At 34.0% G+C, this 17,298-nt stretch overlaps 1 pseudogene; it reads right to left on the bottom strand.

The window, feature by feature from the left end:
• Positions 1 to 15,393: 15,393 nt before the first annotated feature.
• LOC126005372 (uncharacterized) lies at positions 15,394 to 15,542 on the bottom strand (annotated as a pseudogene).
• Positions 15,543 to 17,298: the final 1,756 nt, after the last annotated feature.

Below are 17,298 nucleotides of genomic sequence, written 5' to 3'. Positions count from 1 at the left end.
TAGAACAAGACAGACCTGTGAACTTCCTAAGAACAGAAGATTTAACCCAGTCATTAGTCATTCAGACTAAGATTCCGTTTTATATTCTATGGAAGCTGATCTTATATTGTGATCACAACCCTCTACAACCTTGAAAACTATGCTGGATTAAAAAAAGTCTTTTCCTAATAAAATATTTCTTATTTTAAAAATAATAATAGTCTAGAGAGTGATAGTACAATGGATGGGGCACTTGCTTTGCACATGACCAACCCAGATTGGATCTCACACTATATGTGTCCAAGTCCACAGAAATGACCCCTGAATGCAGAACTAGGAGTAAGCAGATGGATGGTAATGGCCAGGGGTAGTGGTCCCAGACACACTGATAGTAAAGAAGTATTATGTAACTATATCCTGAACCATAGAACCAACAAAACTGAAAGCAGGAGATTCAAATTATAATCATTAAACATAAAGATGTGTGTGTCAAGGAGGCAGGCTGGGGAGATGGAGACAATAGGGGACAATAGGTGGAGGGAAATTGACACTGGTAATTGGATTGGTGTTGAAAAATTGTATATCTGAAATTCAACTATATAGCTTTGTAAGTCATGGTGCCTAAAAATAAAATTGTGGGGCTGGAGAGATAGGAGAGTGGGTAGGGTTTTTGTTTGCTTTGAATGTGATAGCCAATTGGGGTTTGATCCCATGCATCTCATCTTGTTCCCCAAGCCGGCCAAGAGTAAATGCTGAGTGAGAGCCAAAAGTAACTAGCCCTGAATGCCACCAGGTGTGGCAAAACCAGCACTAAATAAAATAAAGAAATAAACAGACAAGTAAACAAGTTTTTAAATGTAAGGTGTTTTATAATCAGTACAGAATCCTACTTGTGAAGTAAATACTATAATTATTACATTTCTAGGTATCAGTTTTTCTTTCCCAACTTACAAAACTGAGATTTATCACTGTCTTTTTTATCATTGTCCCCTGGCAACAAACAGCTCATTTTAATGTATGTTTCTTCTCTTTGCCAAACATACTCAGATAGAAGTGCTGCAAGGAACTGCCTGAATAACCCTAAAATATAACTTGTGCACAAATATCTGGTTCCAAGTATTATTGTAAAGCTTCTCTTGATGACAAGCACAGCTTGAGTATGACTCCCTAGCAAATTTTGTCATCCATTCCATATCACCTTGTGTTCATTAAAGACAAGAAGTCCTGGGCCATTCCATAATCATAGAACTGGAATTAATAGGCCCTCCCACACACATGCAAGGTAAGTGCATGATATGTATACCCCTGAACTATATTCCTGGCTGAAGCAAGCAGGCCATCTTTAAGAAGATTAAATGATGAAAATTATGTTTCTACATGATTCCTGCCCCTAACTCTTTCATATGTGGTTTGTTCAGAGGTCTTGTTTAGTTTTAACCTGGACCATATATTGCAAGACCAACACAAACATAAGTTTAGGACTTTAGTATACATTTTATGTAATGTTCATGTTCTTCTACTTCTATTTGTTACTAAATTTTCAAAGTTGTTTCTTAAGTTAAATTTATGGCAGAGAGCAAGAAAGAGAACAATTATTGGTATTGCCTTTGTGTGTAACAAATGGAGCTAATAATTCTCCAGGATACATGTCAACAGAAAGGTATTCAATAACAATTCCATTAAATTTCTCTCCTCAAACTAGAGTCACAACAGAAAGAATAGTTCTCAAGATTCCAAATGAGTTGATCTGAGTCTTTAAATAATTTTGCATTGCTAATTAAACTTGAGTTTATTTTTAATGGCAATGACATCAATATAGTAAATGCAATAACTTTATAGATATGATAATAAAAAAACAGAAAGCCAGTTTGTCCTAAAAGACATTTTTTTAAAATAAGGTGTTTTTAGTTTAGTTTAGTTTTGTTTTTGTATTTTGGGTCACACTCGGCAGTGTTCAGGAGACACTCCCTGCTTCATGCTCAGAAATTGCTCCTAAGAGGCTTGGAGGACCATATGAGATGCCAGCATTCAAACCACGGTTCTTCTGTAAACAAGGCAAACACCCTACCTCCATACTATCTCTCCGGCCCCTAAAATAAGTTTTTATTCTGATTTGAGTGAAATTAAGCACAACAAAATATAAGAAATGTGATGGTTTAATCCCATAGCCAAATATTCTCATTATTGAATACACTGGAATTTTAAAAGCACATTAAGAAGTGGAATTATTTAACTCACTTTCAAAGGGATAACATAAAACAGATTTTAATTAATCTGCTGGCTAGAATTAGACTATAGTAGACTGGGCATTACACGGGTGTTTTGGTATCGAGAATAATGTCCATTGGGAAGTCACCCATCACATTTAATTTGGATAAGATCTAAAATAAATCCAATAAGTGTTATGATCCAGAACACATTAGTGTGCATCCAAGTAGATAAGCTCAGTCTATAAACACTACAAGGTCAAGGTCTTGATCTGCACTGTGAATACTTGCTCTCAACACTGCCTGTTCATTGTCAAGTTGCTTACAGATAGCAACAGCAGAACAGAGGAAAAAGACATCACACTTCATTCAGGGCTGTCTCCTTCTTGGCAGTAATTCTCAACATTTGTAATGTTGAAGCATTTATACCTTTAGGTGCTTAACTTTTTTAAATGTCTTTTAAGTGCTCTTTAAATTTTTTAATTTTTTATTACAAGTATTGGCTTCTTGTCTTGAAAACTGCCCTGAAAACAGTCCCAGACATGTACAGTTGCTCTACTCAATATTTTTCTCATTATATACTAACCTATTTTTCCACACTTTTCTCATTGAATTCTTGCTAATTCCACAATTAATGTTAATATGAGTTATTTCAACCTTTCACAACCAACCAGTCACACAGTGAAGAACTCTTGCCTCTTCTATTTTTTTGTACCCAATCCACCTCTTCTATTTTTATTATATCATAGTGACCAATGGCATTAATCACTAAGTGCACTAATAATAGAAATAAAATGTGGCTTAATTTTTCTCAATATTCTCTGTTCTTTAACAAGAGTGTCTCTAACATTTAATCTATAGAAGCATTTGAAATAAAATGTGTTAGGATTAGTGCTAGAAAGATAGTACAGTGGGTCAGGTACTTGTATTGTATGCAATTGACCTGATTTAAATCTTGGCATCTGATTTATACCCCTAAAACTGCCAGAAGTGATTCTTGAATGCAGTATCAGGAATGACGCTCATACACTGGTGTGGACTCAAACAATTCAAACAAACAAATGGTATTATGATATATTTAGGGAACTATGGAATAAATTATATGAGAAAAATAAACATAAAATAGCTTTTCAGCTTCATTTATACCCATTAAATACAACATATTAATAAAGCAAAAATTCATTAAAATTGTGAATAATGCTATTGAGCTTTACCAAGTTTCTCTCATATTCTTGTTCAAAAGTACTACAATAGTATCACTAAGATTAGGGTACATTTTTTGTTTATTCTTGTTTTGGAGTCACACTGATGGTGATCAGGGGTCCTAAAATGTTAGACCAGTGAGTTCTATCATGTGTTACCTTCCCAGTTTCAGTTTGCTTGTTTATTTGAGGCATTGTGATTTAAAATACCATTTATGGTAGAATTTTGGCATATAATATTCCAATGTTATATCCTCCACAAGAATGTCCACTTCCCTCCACCCTGCCTCTCACCCCCTCAATCCCTTCTGCCCTTGCTATGATATGATCAGTTTATTTACCAATTTTCATGTTCTGTTGCCTTTGGCCACTTGTTTCTTTAAATTCCACATATGAGAGAGACCTTTTTGTATCTCTCCCTCTCCTTCTGAATAACTTCACTCAGCCTGGTAGTATCTATACACAAAGCAGTAGCAAAATTTTTAATTTTTTTAATTTAAATATCCAGAAGTTGCTCTGGTGGTGCTCATGTCACTAGAGAATGGATGGGCAGAATAAAGAAGAACAGCTCTCAGAAGGAGATAGTATTATCTTCTAAGAACACTGTTTCAAATGTGTCACATAAAAATGGATGAAAGGATAACTAATGCTATCAACCTATACCAAAGCCTATGAGAAGGTTTCTAATATAATCCCTGGGTCCATTGCTCATACTTATTAAATGTCTCTAAAACAATTGCATGCTATTTCCCTAATTTTTAAAAAGTATGTACTATATATTTTGTGATCAGGATGAGCATTTATTTATTTTCCATTTTGAGATTTTTAAATCCTCAAGAAATTATCTGGGTCTTTCTTAGTTCATTCATGATTGTTCTGATTGATGATGTCATTTGAGCGGGTTCTAGACCTAAACAGACAATCTTCTTGTTCTGAATTATTGTCCTATAGCTATCCTTGAGTAAACTACTATCAAGAAAAAAAACATTCAGCCTTTTATTTGTTGTTATTTTTTATGTCTTATTGACCCATTTTTTCCTTTATGTTTACCTAAGCCTCTGACTCATTGAAACACAACTTCAGTCTTTCACTTTGTTCTCAAGCAAGGATCTGACAACTTTTATTAGATCATTCATGTTTTTATTTTTATTTTGGGACCACACCTGCTGTGTACTCAGGACTTAACTACTGACTCTGGGATCAATCTTGCAGACACTCATATGTGGTTACGGGAATATAATCAAGACAAGCTGCTTTCCAGACAAATTCCTTATATGTTATTTCTACAGCCTGCTCTTCCATGTTTGATTCCAATTTTTTGCTTACATGAGAAGATTTTATATAGAAGTCTTACACCTAATTGATGAAATAATTATTTAAGTTTGTATAAAAATACATAGGGGTACAGGACATAAACCATCAAGACATAAACATATACCACCACATATTAAAACAATAGATATCAAGACATAGAATATATAGTTATGTTATATATAGTTATAGTTATGTTGTTCTTCCATATATATACAGTTATGAAAACATATACATTGATGAGTTAGTAGTATGCCCTGAGAAAGCAAGTGACCTTTCAAAGTTTATACTTTCAGAAGAAATATAGAGAAGTTTGGGGCATAAACATTTCTGTGAAATGAACACAAACTTAAGACAAAAAACTACCTGAACAACTGGTCCATAAAAGGAATGGGGAGAAGGTACTATAAAAGAAGTAAAAACAGAGCAATTTTCAGTACAAAACTTAATATAACAACTTATTTATTTATCTATCCATTTTTCCCTTTTTCGCAGCTGAAAAGCATAATCCAATTTGTTGATCTAAAGCAAGATATTCATTTATAAATTCCATAAATACTTATTATTTTATATAAAGTGACCAAGGCCACCACTTTGCTTTCTGCAGTTTTGTGAGCCATGTTTGAAGCACTTTTATCACATTAATTAATATGATCTTTGGACTAAGCATCTTATAGTGTAATAATATCCTGCACAACTCAAATAATGCTCAAAATGTATATTAAAAATTAAATATTTATTGTGTGCAACATTCTGGGCTTTTCATTTTTGTATGGGCTAATTGAATGACACTGCTATTAGATATAAATTAGTACAGAGAAAGAAGAAAAATGCCTGCCATAGTGTCAGGTTGGGGGGTGGTGTGGCAAGAGAGGAATTGTGGATGTTGGTGGTGAGAAATGCACATGTGTGTGATGAGTGTTGGAACACTGTATTACTGAAACTGAATCATAAAAAGCTTTGTAATTGTGTATCTAATGGCGATTCAATTACAATAATAAAACTTTTTTAGAAACTTGGAAAAATCACAATGTTAGTAAGAAAACTTGAATAAAATAGACCATTCTTAAACCTAAAATTAATTTATATTAAAATAATTTAAACTAGAGCTAAAGAAATGTTACTGGAGTATATTTGCCTTGCATCTGACATCACATGGTCCTCTAATACTGGGAGTGTGACCCATGAACACAGAGCTGAAATTTGTCCTGAACATTGCCAGGTGTAGGCTAATTCCCTTCACTCCTGAACCCCTCAAAATGCAATAATTTATATTTTATAAAATGTAATTAGGGATTAGAGAGATAGTACGGAAGTAAAGCACTTGCCATGCATGTGACCTGACCTTAGTTTAATGACTGGTGCCACATTTGTTGCCCTGAGCATCACCATGAATCACTTCTGAACACACAATTAGGAACAGTCATTGGTTCAGGTCCAAATCTCAAACACTACATAAAACAAACAACAGCAAAACACAAGGGTATTAAGCATGATTTTAATGTTCTTCCTTTAAATTCTTCCTACAATGGTAATTTTAAAGTACCCATTACTCACAGCTTACTATTCCTTTATTTATTATTTCTTTAGACAAAATCCAAGAATATAGGATCATTTATAGGTGTGTACTTTTATACCACACAAAATAATATACTTATTCATTATTTTACATTTCTCTCAGGAAATATCTTCTTTTCAAATATGCACACATCCCTACATTTAAAAATTAAAAGTATTTAATTGTATGATTCATTATTCAAGATTTTTGGAAAGAATATTTGATTATATGCAGTTGGAAATTAACAGTTATAAACAGCTGCAATAAACATCCTTGTAACTCAGCAAACATATCTATGCAAAAGTTTCTAGAAGGGCAAGTTTTGACTAAATATATTACGCATTTTTTATTTGAGCAGACATTAGCAAATGTATAATTCTACACTTCTGGCATGCTCCCTCACATCCTGGCCAAAAGTGGGTTCATCAAACATCCTTCATATTTTCCAATATAATTAGAAAAATAGAAATTTTAATTAAATTATATTAACACAGCAGAAGAGTTCATTTATAAAGTTGATATACAGAGACAGACCTTGTCTTACGGTGCTAGTCATGGTGCTCAGGCAAAACAATAATTTCAGATGTAACCATGTGATATTGTTACATGGTAAAAACTAATCTTCAGAGCATGAAAGGCACAAAAAGCATGAAAAACATGAAGAGAGAGGTGTAAAGTGATTAAGGAAAAGGTGCATTTCTCTCATCACCAAAAAACTATGTGAAGGAGATGTCTGGGAAACTGTCACCAAACATCAAGACCCAAAAGGCACCAAGCATTTTCACATTGGATATGAGAATCCAAATTTCCCCCAACCCTCTAAAACAAGAGCTTTACTATGGAAGTTTTCCCTTAAATGGTGATGATATAAAATAAGCAAATATTATTTCTGTATTTTCAGAATCAGGAGACTAGAGAGAGTTGGTATAAGGTGTTTTCTATGCAGCCAGTCAATGCTGGTTGGGTCCCTGTGACTAGATGGTCCCCCAGCACAGCTTAGCCCTTGTAATAGAGCCAAGAAATCTCCCCAGTATCTCTTCATGTAATCCAATTCCCATTCCCCCAAAATTATTTTTAAACTCCTCCAAATATTCCAAATCATGCCATTTAATACATATAACTTAATATAGTACATACAATAAGATAAAGAAAACAATGTGATAAAAATAGTGTACAGATAAGGTGGTTCCCAGAAAAGAAGTGTGGTGACACGATGTGTGCTCATCAATCTAAAATAGCTGCCATATATACAAGGCTGAACGTTGTTTTTGCATTTTACTTTTGTCACAAAATGTAACTCTATGGGAGCTGGAGAGGTAGTACAGTGAGGTGGAATGTTTGCCTTGCACACAGCTGGCTCAGATTCAATCCCCAGCACAACAAATAGTACTCTGAAACAAACAGAAAGGATCACTAAGCCTAGAGCCATGAGTAAGTGATAGTAACCATGGAATGTGGCTTCAAAACGAAAAGCCACCAACCAAACACAAAGGTTTAAGTCTTCAGTTTTCTGTCAGTGTGAAATAGACACTAATGTAAATTATTCACAAATGCCAAACAGGATAATGTGAACTGTTCATCTAACAATTTTAACAATTCCTTATTATAGGGCTCTCTGGCATGGGCTTCCTAGAAAGATGAAAAATATGGGTTGTAATTTTAACTGTTCCTGATTTTGCTTTGTCTTGCTATGAGCATCTTTCCAGGTATTAAGTTGCAGTATAAGAAGACCTCCCATGAAAGTTTGATGAGCCCTGATTCATGTCTCAGTTGGCTAATACAAAAAGATTATGTCAGTAAACTTCAATAATTTTCATTGTAACATGCTAGTGAATAATAATTTATTTTTAATGAAATCATCTCACATTATTTTTAAAGTCCAGACTCTACAACCAGTCCACTAAGGTTTGAATGCCAACTTCAACCTTTATAAGATCCTTTTGTAACCCAATTGTTATGAAGAACCTAAAAATACAACTTGCCTTACTGAAAAATAAGCCAAAAAATTGATGCAGTTAACATGAGCTTGATATAGATAGTAGAAAACTGATTTTCCAACAAGATGTTATATATATTTTAAAATGAATTTGGGTGCAAAGTATAAAAGTTTAAACTTGACTACTTATACCATGTCATGAGTAATCTCTGCTCACTTGGATTCCCATGAGTAGTTTTGTGCTACTCAGCTGTGCTACTATAAAAATTATGTCAATTATTGAAAGCTATGTTGAAAGTAGGTAGCCTCTTGTATGGCTCTTAGAAACATTTGATTTGGCAAGCATATGCTTATAAAACTGGATTGTGTCTCTGATTAAAATTGGGTGATACACTTACCCTGAAGTAAGTTTGGGTTCTAGAAAAGCACAGCTTTGGAACAGAACACTACTGTTCAGAATGTTAGTTTCACCACTTAGGTGTCATACTGAGTACTTTGATTATCATTCTTACCTTATTACCTCATGTCTGAAAATAGGAAAATATTCACTCACAGTACCTTGTGGTTGGTACACGATACATAATCAATATTATGGTTGCCTTCCTTGTCCTTTTAACAGGTCTCGGAAGTGTGTAGTCAAATTGGTTAAGTTTGATTTTGTGCCAAAATGTTGCAGACATAAAATTTTAAATATTGTTTTTGGGTCACACCAAGCTGTGATCAGGGATTACTCCTGGCATTGTGCTCAAGGATTGCTTCTGGTGGACTTTCAGATTGGTGGGGTACCACAAGTGTTGCTGTGCAATCAAGGTAGGATATGTGAAAAGAAACTTTCCCAACTCCAAATGGATGAAATGCATGCCCTAAAGACTCACAACCTAGGGTTTCATCTTTAGCACTAAGTAGCCACCTAGCATTTCTTGCTGGCTTGAGTGGTACTGCATCACAATATTAGCCAGCCAAACAAGATATTTGGCCTGCAAGGCAAAGCCAAGTTTCATAGAAATGGGCAGGTTCTTGGCACCGAGAACCTTATAGAATAAAGCAGAGGATGAAAGATAGTACAGCAGATAGGGAACTTGCCATATGTGCAGTCAATCCAGATTGTATCCCTAGCACTACATATCATCTCTCAAGACCAGCAAGGTGTGATCCTTGAGAGCAGTGCCAGGAGTAAGCCCTGAGCACAGCTGAGTATAGCCAAAGAACCAAAAAAGCGAACAGAAATAAAACAAAACAGAAAAAACCATGCTTTCTTCTCTTTCTTCCTCTTTCTTTCTTTCTTTCTTTCTTTCTTTCTTTTTCTTTCTTTCTTTCTTTCTTTCTTTCTCTTTCTTTCTTCTTCTTTCTTTCTTTCTTTCTTTCTTTCTTTCTTTCTTTCTTTCTTTTTCTTTCTTTCTTTCTTTCTTTCTTTCTTTCTTTCTTTCTTTCTTTCTTTCTCTTTCTTTCTTCTTTCTTTCTCTTTCTTTCTTTTCTTTCTTTCTTTCTTCTTTCTTTCTTTCTTTCTTTCTTTTCTTTCTTTCTTTCTTTCTTTCTTTCTTTCTTTCTTTCTTCTTCCTTTCTTTCTCTTCCTTCCTCCCTCCCTCCTCCCTCTCCCCCTTTCTTTCTTTCTTTCTTTCTTTCTTTCTTTCTTTCTTTCTTTCTTTCTTCTTTCTTTCTTTCTTTCTTTCTTTCTTTTCTTCTTTCTTTCTTTCTTTCTTTTCTTTCTTCTTTCTTTCTTTCTTTCTTCTTTCTTTCTTTCTTTCTTTCTCTTTCTTTCTTTCTTCTTTCTTTCCTTTCCTTCTTTCTTCTTTTCTTCCTCTTTCTTCTTCGTCCTTCTCCTTCCTTCCTTCCTTCTTCCTTCCTTCCTTCCTTCCTTCCTTCCTTCCTTCCTTCCTTCCCTTCCTTCCTTCCTTCCTTCCTTCCTTCCTTCCTTTCCTTCCTTCCTTCCTTCCTTCCTTCCTCCTTCCTTCCTGTCCTTCCTTCCTTCCTTCCTACCTACCTACCTACCTACCTACCTACCTACCTACCTACCTACCTACCTTCATGCGTTTTGAGTAAAGTGCTAGATCTTGGCATTCATTCTTCATGCAATATTCTGGGAGTAAAATAAGCAAAAAATAGTTCTGCAATGGAAGTTAAGCAATCACTTGTGTTGATTGCATAGTGTGTATAAGTGGGTAAATAAGAATACATAGTATAGGGGCTGGAGAGATAGCATGGTGGTAGGGCATTTGCTTTGCATGCAGAAGGATGGTGGATCAAATCCTGGCATCCCATATGGTCCTCTGGGCCTGCCAGGACTGATTTCTGAGCATAGAGCCAGGAGTAACCCCTGAGCACTGCCAGGTGTGATTAAAAAAAATACATAGCATATATTGCTAATGAATATCTAGGTTAATTTTATTAATATTTACTAGGATATCATTTCAAGAAGATACCAAGTATTAACTTGAATTTTTATGTCAGTCACTATGCTGTTTGTGTTGATGTTACTAATCCTTTCAAATAAAGAAATTAAATTAAAAATTTTCTAATGTATCTAATAAAAAGAAAATGCTATGATAGGATTAGTTCTCAATGACACAATACTTTCTTCACATTTTTCTACACTACTAGTAAACTAACTACTTTACATTACATTTTTTATTGTCCAATTTCATAAGATAAAAACCAAACAACCAGGGACATATAAACATAATTTTAACCCTCCATGATATAAAAGTTATGATAAAGTTTTATTATATATCTTAGAATCCCCACTAATCCTAAAATATTTCCATTTGTACAAATCTCAGTATTTTAGGTGGCAATCTATGAAAGTGCTTACTTCAGAAGAATTGAAATGTCTATAGAAAACACATCCAGACATAATGTACATCATGAAACTTCAATCTTTTAATTATTCATGTAACATAGCTAGAAATTGAATTCTGGCCAATGTAAGAATGAAAAAGAGTAATTAGAAATGGATGGCCCATTTCTACTCTGCATCATGATTGCTAAAACTAACTGCTAGCTTTTTAAGGGCTAAACTTGTGATTTCTCTATAAATATTAGGAAGTATATGGTTGCCTTTACATATGCAAGTTTATTTCTTTCCATTTTTCCTGCTTCTGCTCCCCAAGTTTTATTTATTTCTTGCATTAACTCTCAGATGTACAATTTGGTTCCCAAAGTGATTTTATAAACTATAGCATTTAACCACTGGAAGAAAGAATTTAAAATTGGAGAGATAAAGATAGAGTTAGGGAAGGAAGTTGAGAAAGAGGGACAGGGAAGTGGAAGGGGAGTGAGGAGGAGAGAAAGAACTTGTTTTGTTCCAGAACTTGTTTCTTTTTAATATCAAAGCAATTGGACAATAAATGGAGACCATATACTTCACAAAATAGTTTCAAGCTGAACAGTAAGAATAGTAGTATGCATCTTATTTTCTCCTTACCACCTGCTGTGCTGTTGCTGTTGTTGCTGTGTTTATAGCAGTGAGTTTGACAAACCCTGAGAGAGTGGGGGAGGATGGAAATAAAAGTTACTGAACAAGAGGGAGGAGAACTATTTCTGATAGGGCTTCCTACAAACTATAGCCCAAAGACCAGATCATATTAACTCCTTATGTCTATAATTCCAAGGAGGGCAAAATGTGTTTTATAGTCTCAAGGTATTTAAAAGAATCTTATTATATGGCACATGATTATGAAACAAAAATTAAGCATCTTTGGAATACAATCATAATAGTGGACTTCTACATCTGGCTGCTTTTATGTTCCAATAGCAGAGCTAAGGAGTTATGACAGAGACCTCATGGTACATACATTTCAAAATATTTCCTGGCTAGCCCTGAAGAGGGATCTTGTCTATCTCTAAAAAGATGTTTGGCTTAAATTTTCCTTGATTTATTTTGGTTTAAATACAGAGCAAATAAAGTTTCATTTTGTTCAAGTTTAGTGTCATGAATCATAAGATTCTGTTTTATCTAGGACATTTCATGCTTTGAAAGAAGGAATATGACACAAATGGGAAATTAGCTCTATAGAATGATTATTCAAAAATTTTGAATAATAATCTGCAATAACTTTTGGTTAGAAGGTTAAGTATTGACCTCTGTTTTCCATTAGGTTGAAACTTCTTATGTAAATAAATAATTCCTCTTTGTTGACTTTATAAGACTCTAGAATACTAATTTTTATTTTGGTATAAGAAGCATATAAAAGAACCTGGTGTAGATTTATCTTTACTTAGAAAACTAAGTCAAATGTCCTGGCTTATGATGATTTTTTTTTGATTTTTTGGTTTTTGGGTCACACCCGGCAGTGCTCAGGGGTTACTCCTGGCTGTCTGCTCAGAAATAGCTCCTGGCAGGCACGGGGGACCATATGGGACACCGGGATTCAAACCAACCACCTTTGGTCCTGGATCGGCTGCTTGCAAGGCAAACGCCGCTGTGCTATCTCTCCGGGCCCAGCTTATGATCATTTTAAAAACTTTTTTTCAGGGACCAGAGAGATAGCATGGAGGTAGGGCGTTTGCCTTTTATGCAGGACAGTGGTTCGAATCCTGCCATCCATATGGTCCCCGTGCTTGCCAGGAGCTATTTCTGAGCATAGAGCCAGGAGTAACCCCTGAGTGCTGCCGGGTGTGACCCAAAAACCAACCAACCAACCAAACAAACAAACAAAAACCACACTTTTTTTTTCAGATATGTCAATTTTACCCCCAAGTTTAAAAATAAGTGACTTTATTTGGAATGTGCAATTCTTTTCATCAACGGTCGTCTCAAAATTTAATTTTTAAATATAGAGTTAAAAGTGATTGTACAATAATATTTGTTAAAAAATTGCTCTATCATACCATATAATTATAATTTTAGTGTATAATTATTATTAAATATACTGTATTCTAATATTGCACAAAGAACAGTTTAATAAAGATTTAAAGTAATAATAGTACTTTAAAATAAATTGGGGGACACATCTGAGTGGTGTTCAGGGATTATTCCTAGCTCTGTACTCAGAAATTACTCTTGGCACACTCATGAGACCACATAGGAGGCCAGTGATCGAACTTGGGTCAGTCATATGAAAGGCAAATGCTCCACACACTGCTATCACTCCAGCCCCAGTAGCACATTTTTCAAAAAACACAAGGCTTTGCATAATAATCATATCAAACTTTGAAAAAATTGGCATAAAATTCATACAACTAATTTGATTTTTAATGCAGTATAAGTTAAACTGACAGCATCTCCTAAATATAGATTATGAGAAATCAGGGAGAAAGATTTTGTTTGAAATAGTTGAGGAAATAATTATAATTTAATGTATCATATATATATGAATTCCCAGGCATTTAAATAAAATATTAATAGATGATATTAAAAAAGTATTTCAGAATTTTATTCTTATGTTGAAAATTATACATAACTATAATTATATACAAATATATATTCATATATGAATATAAATTATATATAATCCATGTATATTTTATATAAATAAATTATATATTATATATAAATGATATATATGATTGACATATGCAACTCAGTTGCTCCTCTCCTGGGAATCTACTTAAGAAAAATAAAACTATATGGGGCCAGAGAGATAGCATGGAAGTAAGGCAATTGCCTAGCATGCAGAAGGTTGGTGGTTCAAATCCTGGCATCCCATATGGTTCCCCGAGCCTGCCAGGAGTGATTTCTGAGCATAGAGCAAGGAGTAATTCCTGAGCGCTGCTGGGTGTGATTCAAAAACCACAATAAATAAATAAATAAATAAATAAATAAATAAATAAATAAATAAATAATAAAAAGAAAGAAAAGGAAACTTGAAAGTGGGCAGCATGTTTATCTTGCAAGTGGCTGACCCAAGTTCAATCTCCAGCACCCTATGTTTTCTAGAGCCAGCCATGAGTGATCCCTGAGAGAAAATTCAAGAGTAAGCCCTGAAGACAGTATTGTGGCAAAAAAAAAAAAAATCCCAAAGCAACAAACAAAAAGAATAACAGCATCATGATTTGAACAGACTTGTACAAATATTTATAACAGCATTGTTTGGTAGAAAAATAGTGGGAGTAATCCAAATCCCTAAATAACTATGACCCCCTAACTGTACCTTTTAATAATAATATTTTCTCTATGGTGATTAAATTTAGCATTCTCAATGTTTTTTATCATACCATATCACTTTAACCTTGGAAGGATTCCCATTATTAGTTCAATAAAACCCAAAATTTTGGGGCTGGAGTGGTGGCACAAGAGGTAAGGCGTCTGCCTTGCCTGTGCTAGCCTAGTACGGATGGCAGTTCAATCCCCAGGTATCCCATATGGTCCCTCAATCCAGGAGCAATTTCTGAGTGCATAGCCAGGAGGAACCCCTTAGCATCACCGGGTGTGGCCCCAAAATAAAAAAAAAAATTAAAAAAGCAATCAAACAAACAAAAAACCCAAACTTTTAATAAGGTATTTGACTAATCTTTTATGGGTATTACTTCCAAGTATTATCTGCATTCCAACCTAAATATTCCATTTAAGAAGTACTTTGATATTTCTTATTGCTGTTTTTATTAACTTCTCTGCTTGAGTTATTGATTCATAAAGCAACATATTCATCAAGAAACTCATTTTTAAATGCAAATGAAATTGTCAACTTTCATGATTCTTCACTTTCACAGGTATGTTGGCCAATTTTTAGTGTCTAAAGATGTAACAACTGTCATAATATATCTTTTTCTTTTAGCGCTGTAGTAGATTTTGTTATATATCTGTCTACTCAGAAAAGCAAATAAAATATCTACAAATAGACAATCAAATGTCATATCCTTGATTAAATCAAGAATCTGATTAAAATTTGTGGTTTGACTGAATCTTCCCAGGTAGTCTGGTCCACCCTGATACTCAGAGCATATTCCCCCTTTCTGCCTGAATACACAGTAGTCCACCTCCATCTCCAACACTCTCCAACAGAAATGGCTCCACAATTTAACCTTATAAAGCTGCCTAGCCACCAAATTATTTCCAAACCTATCATTCTGGACAACTTAACATTTCATGGTGGTGCCAGCCAATAATATCACAGAAAATCTGATAGTAGCCTAAGTAGTAAAACAGAAGGCTCAAATAGCACTAACCACAGCCCAGTAAATTTGTAGGCACTCATTTTGGTAACACCACAGATATATAAAACTTATTGTAAATTCACCCTTATTGATCTAATTTTTTTTTCAGGGGAAAGTGCATATGCAGTTTCCCACTATCACAAATTGTGCAGTCGAGATTCCCACATTTGGGCCAGCACACCAGGAGTGCAATGGGCAAGACTCATTCTAGGGAAACCACCTTTCTGATCATGGAATCGCTCCTGCCAGGTAAGTATGATCTAATTTTTTTTAATAATTCTATTTGTCTTTGTGTTATAACAAGCAATATAATGTAAATTTGTTTGTGACAGAAGAGGTAGTGGGAGGAAATTGGGGACGTTTATGAAGGGGAGCTCACATGGATGGTGGAATTAGTGTTTAAACATGTAATGCCTGAAATGACTGTATTATAAATAACCTGGTAAATTATGATGTTATATAAAAATTTTAATAAAAAACTCCAAGTTCAAATTAAAAATTGTAGTGGTTCATAAAGTGTTAAGTAAGTAATATCCCTAAGTATCACACACCATTTCACTTTATTTTTAAAATTTAACTCAATAAAGCTTAGTACTTTGACTTTACTTTGCATGTAAAAAAAGATGTTTTATGGCACCCATTTTAAAGTACAAAATAAACCAACATAGTTCTTGCATGGCAGCCTGTTTGAATGGTCACAATAGTATGCCTTTTAGTCCCATCTGGAAAAAACCTTCAAAGCCAACTTATACCATAACTTATACCTTAACTTATAAATTAAGAAACTTAATCTCTTACTATGCAGTTTAAGAGATTTTTTTTCAGAAGTCATGGAAAAATTAAAAATACTTATTTTAAAATTATCTTAACTAGAAACAGTACTTGACTCCAAGGGAGTCATTAAGTTTTCTTGATATCACTGAGAATACAAAAAGACTATGATTAAGAAAGTGGACAAGTAATTTCAAAAAGACCATGGTATCAAATCTTCCCAGGTAGAACAGTACAGGGTAAAAACTCCAGGGCTTTCTTAGAATGGGGTCAGGCATATTCCCTTTTATAGTCAGCATTTATATCCAACAACATCCAATATAAACAGCCCGATTCCACAATTGAACCTCATCAAGATGCCAAACTACTAAATTATTCTAACTCATAATTCCTAGACAATACCTGCCTCCAAATATGAATATATTCAAATTTCGTAGTTCAGTTAGCCAGTTAAATCACAGCAATCTGGTAGGAAACTTGTACAAGAAGACCACCGTGCTCAAAGTATAAAAAACAGTAACACAGAAGGCTCAGCTAGCATCAGCCATTTTAGGAAATTCTCAGATGATGACTTTAGTAATACCATTAAAAGTCATAACAAAGAACACAAATGACTTTTATTGATCTAAGTTTTAATAATTCCACATGCCTGTGTGTTGTTAAAATCAATGCAAAGTAAACTTGTTTGTACATATTAAGGAGGCAGGCTGTGGTGGAAAACTGATGACACGTGTAAGGATGGGCACAATGCCTAAGCTGTTACTTTATCAGAGAATTGTGACCCAGAAGAGCAACATCTGAACTTATGTTAACTATGATAATGATATGTAAATTTATGTCTAAATAAAAATTAAACATATGATAAATACAAAAAAACAAAATTGTCCAAGAATATAATATGACCATGTGATTTGAAACCTGAAGGAAATATGGCATCACAAAGAGATAACAATTCTTCATAATAACAAACATGGAAAAATGTAATTCCCTATCTGATGATTCCAAATTTCTGTAATAAATTACTCAAAAATTTATAAAGGAAATAAAAATGGTACAAAAAACTCAGGAGAACAAATTAAGAAATGATAGTATTATGATAAACAAATTAACCTACATTCAAATAAGACCAATAAAATTGGAAGAAATTGAAACTTTAATAGAAATACATTTGTAAGAAACCCAATAAATCAAGAACATTAGAGAAACATGGGGAAAAGAATAGTTCAAATAGAGGAAAATGAC

Source organism: Suncus etruscus, chromosome 3 (genome assembly GCF_024139225.1).
Source record: "Suncus etruscus isolate mSunEtr1 chromosome 3, mSunEtr1.pri.cur, whole genome shotgun sequence".
Classification (NCBI taxonomy): Eukaryota; Metazoa; Chordata; class Mammalia; order Eulipotyphla; family Soricidae; genus Suncus; species Suncus etruscus.
This window is presented reverse-complemented; position numbering and strand designations above follow the sequence as displayed.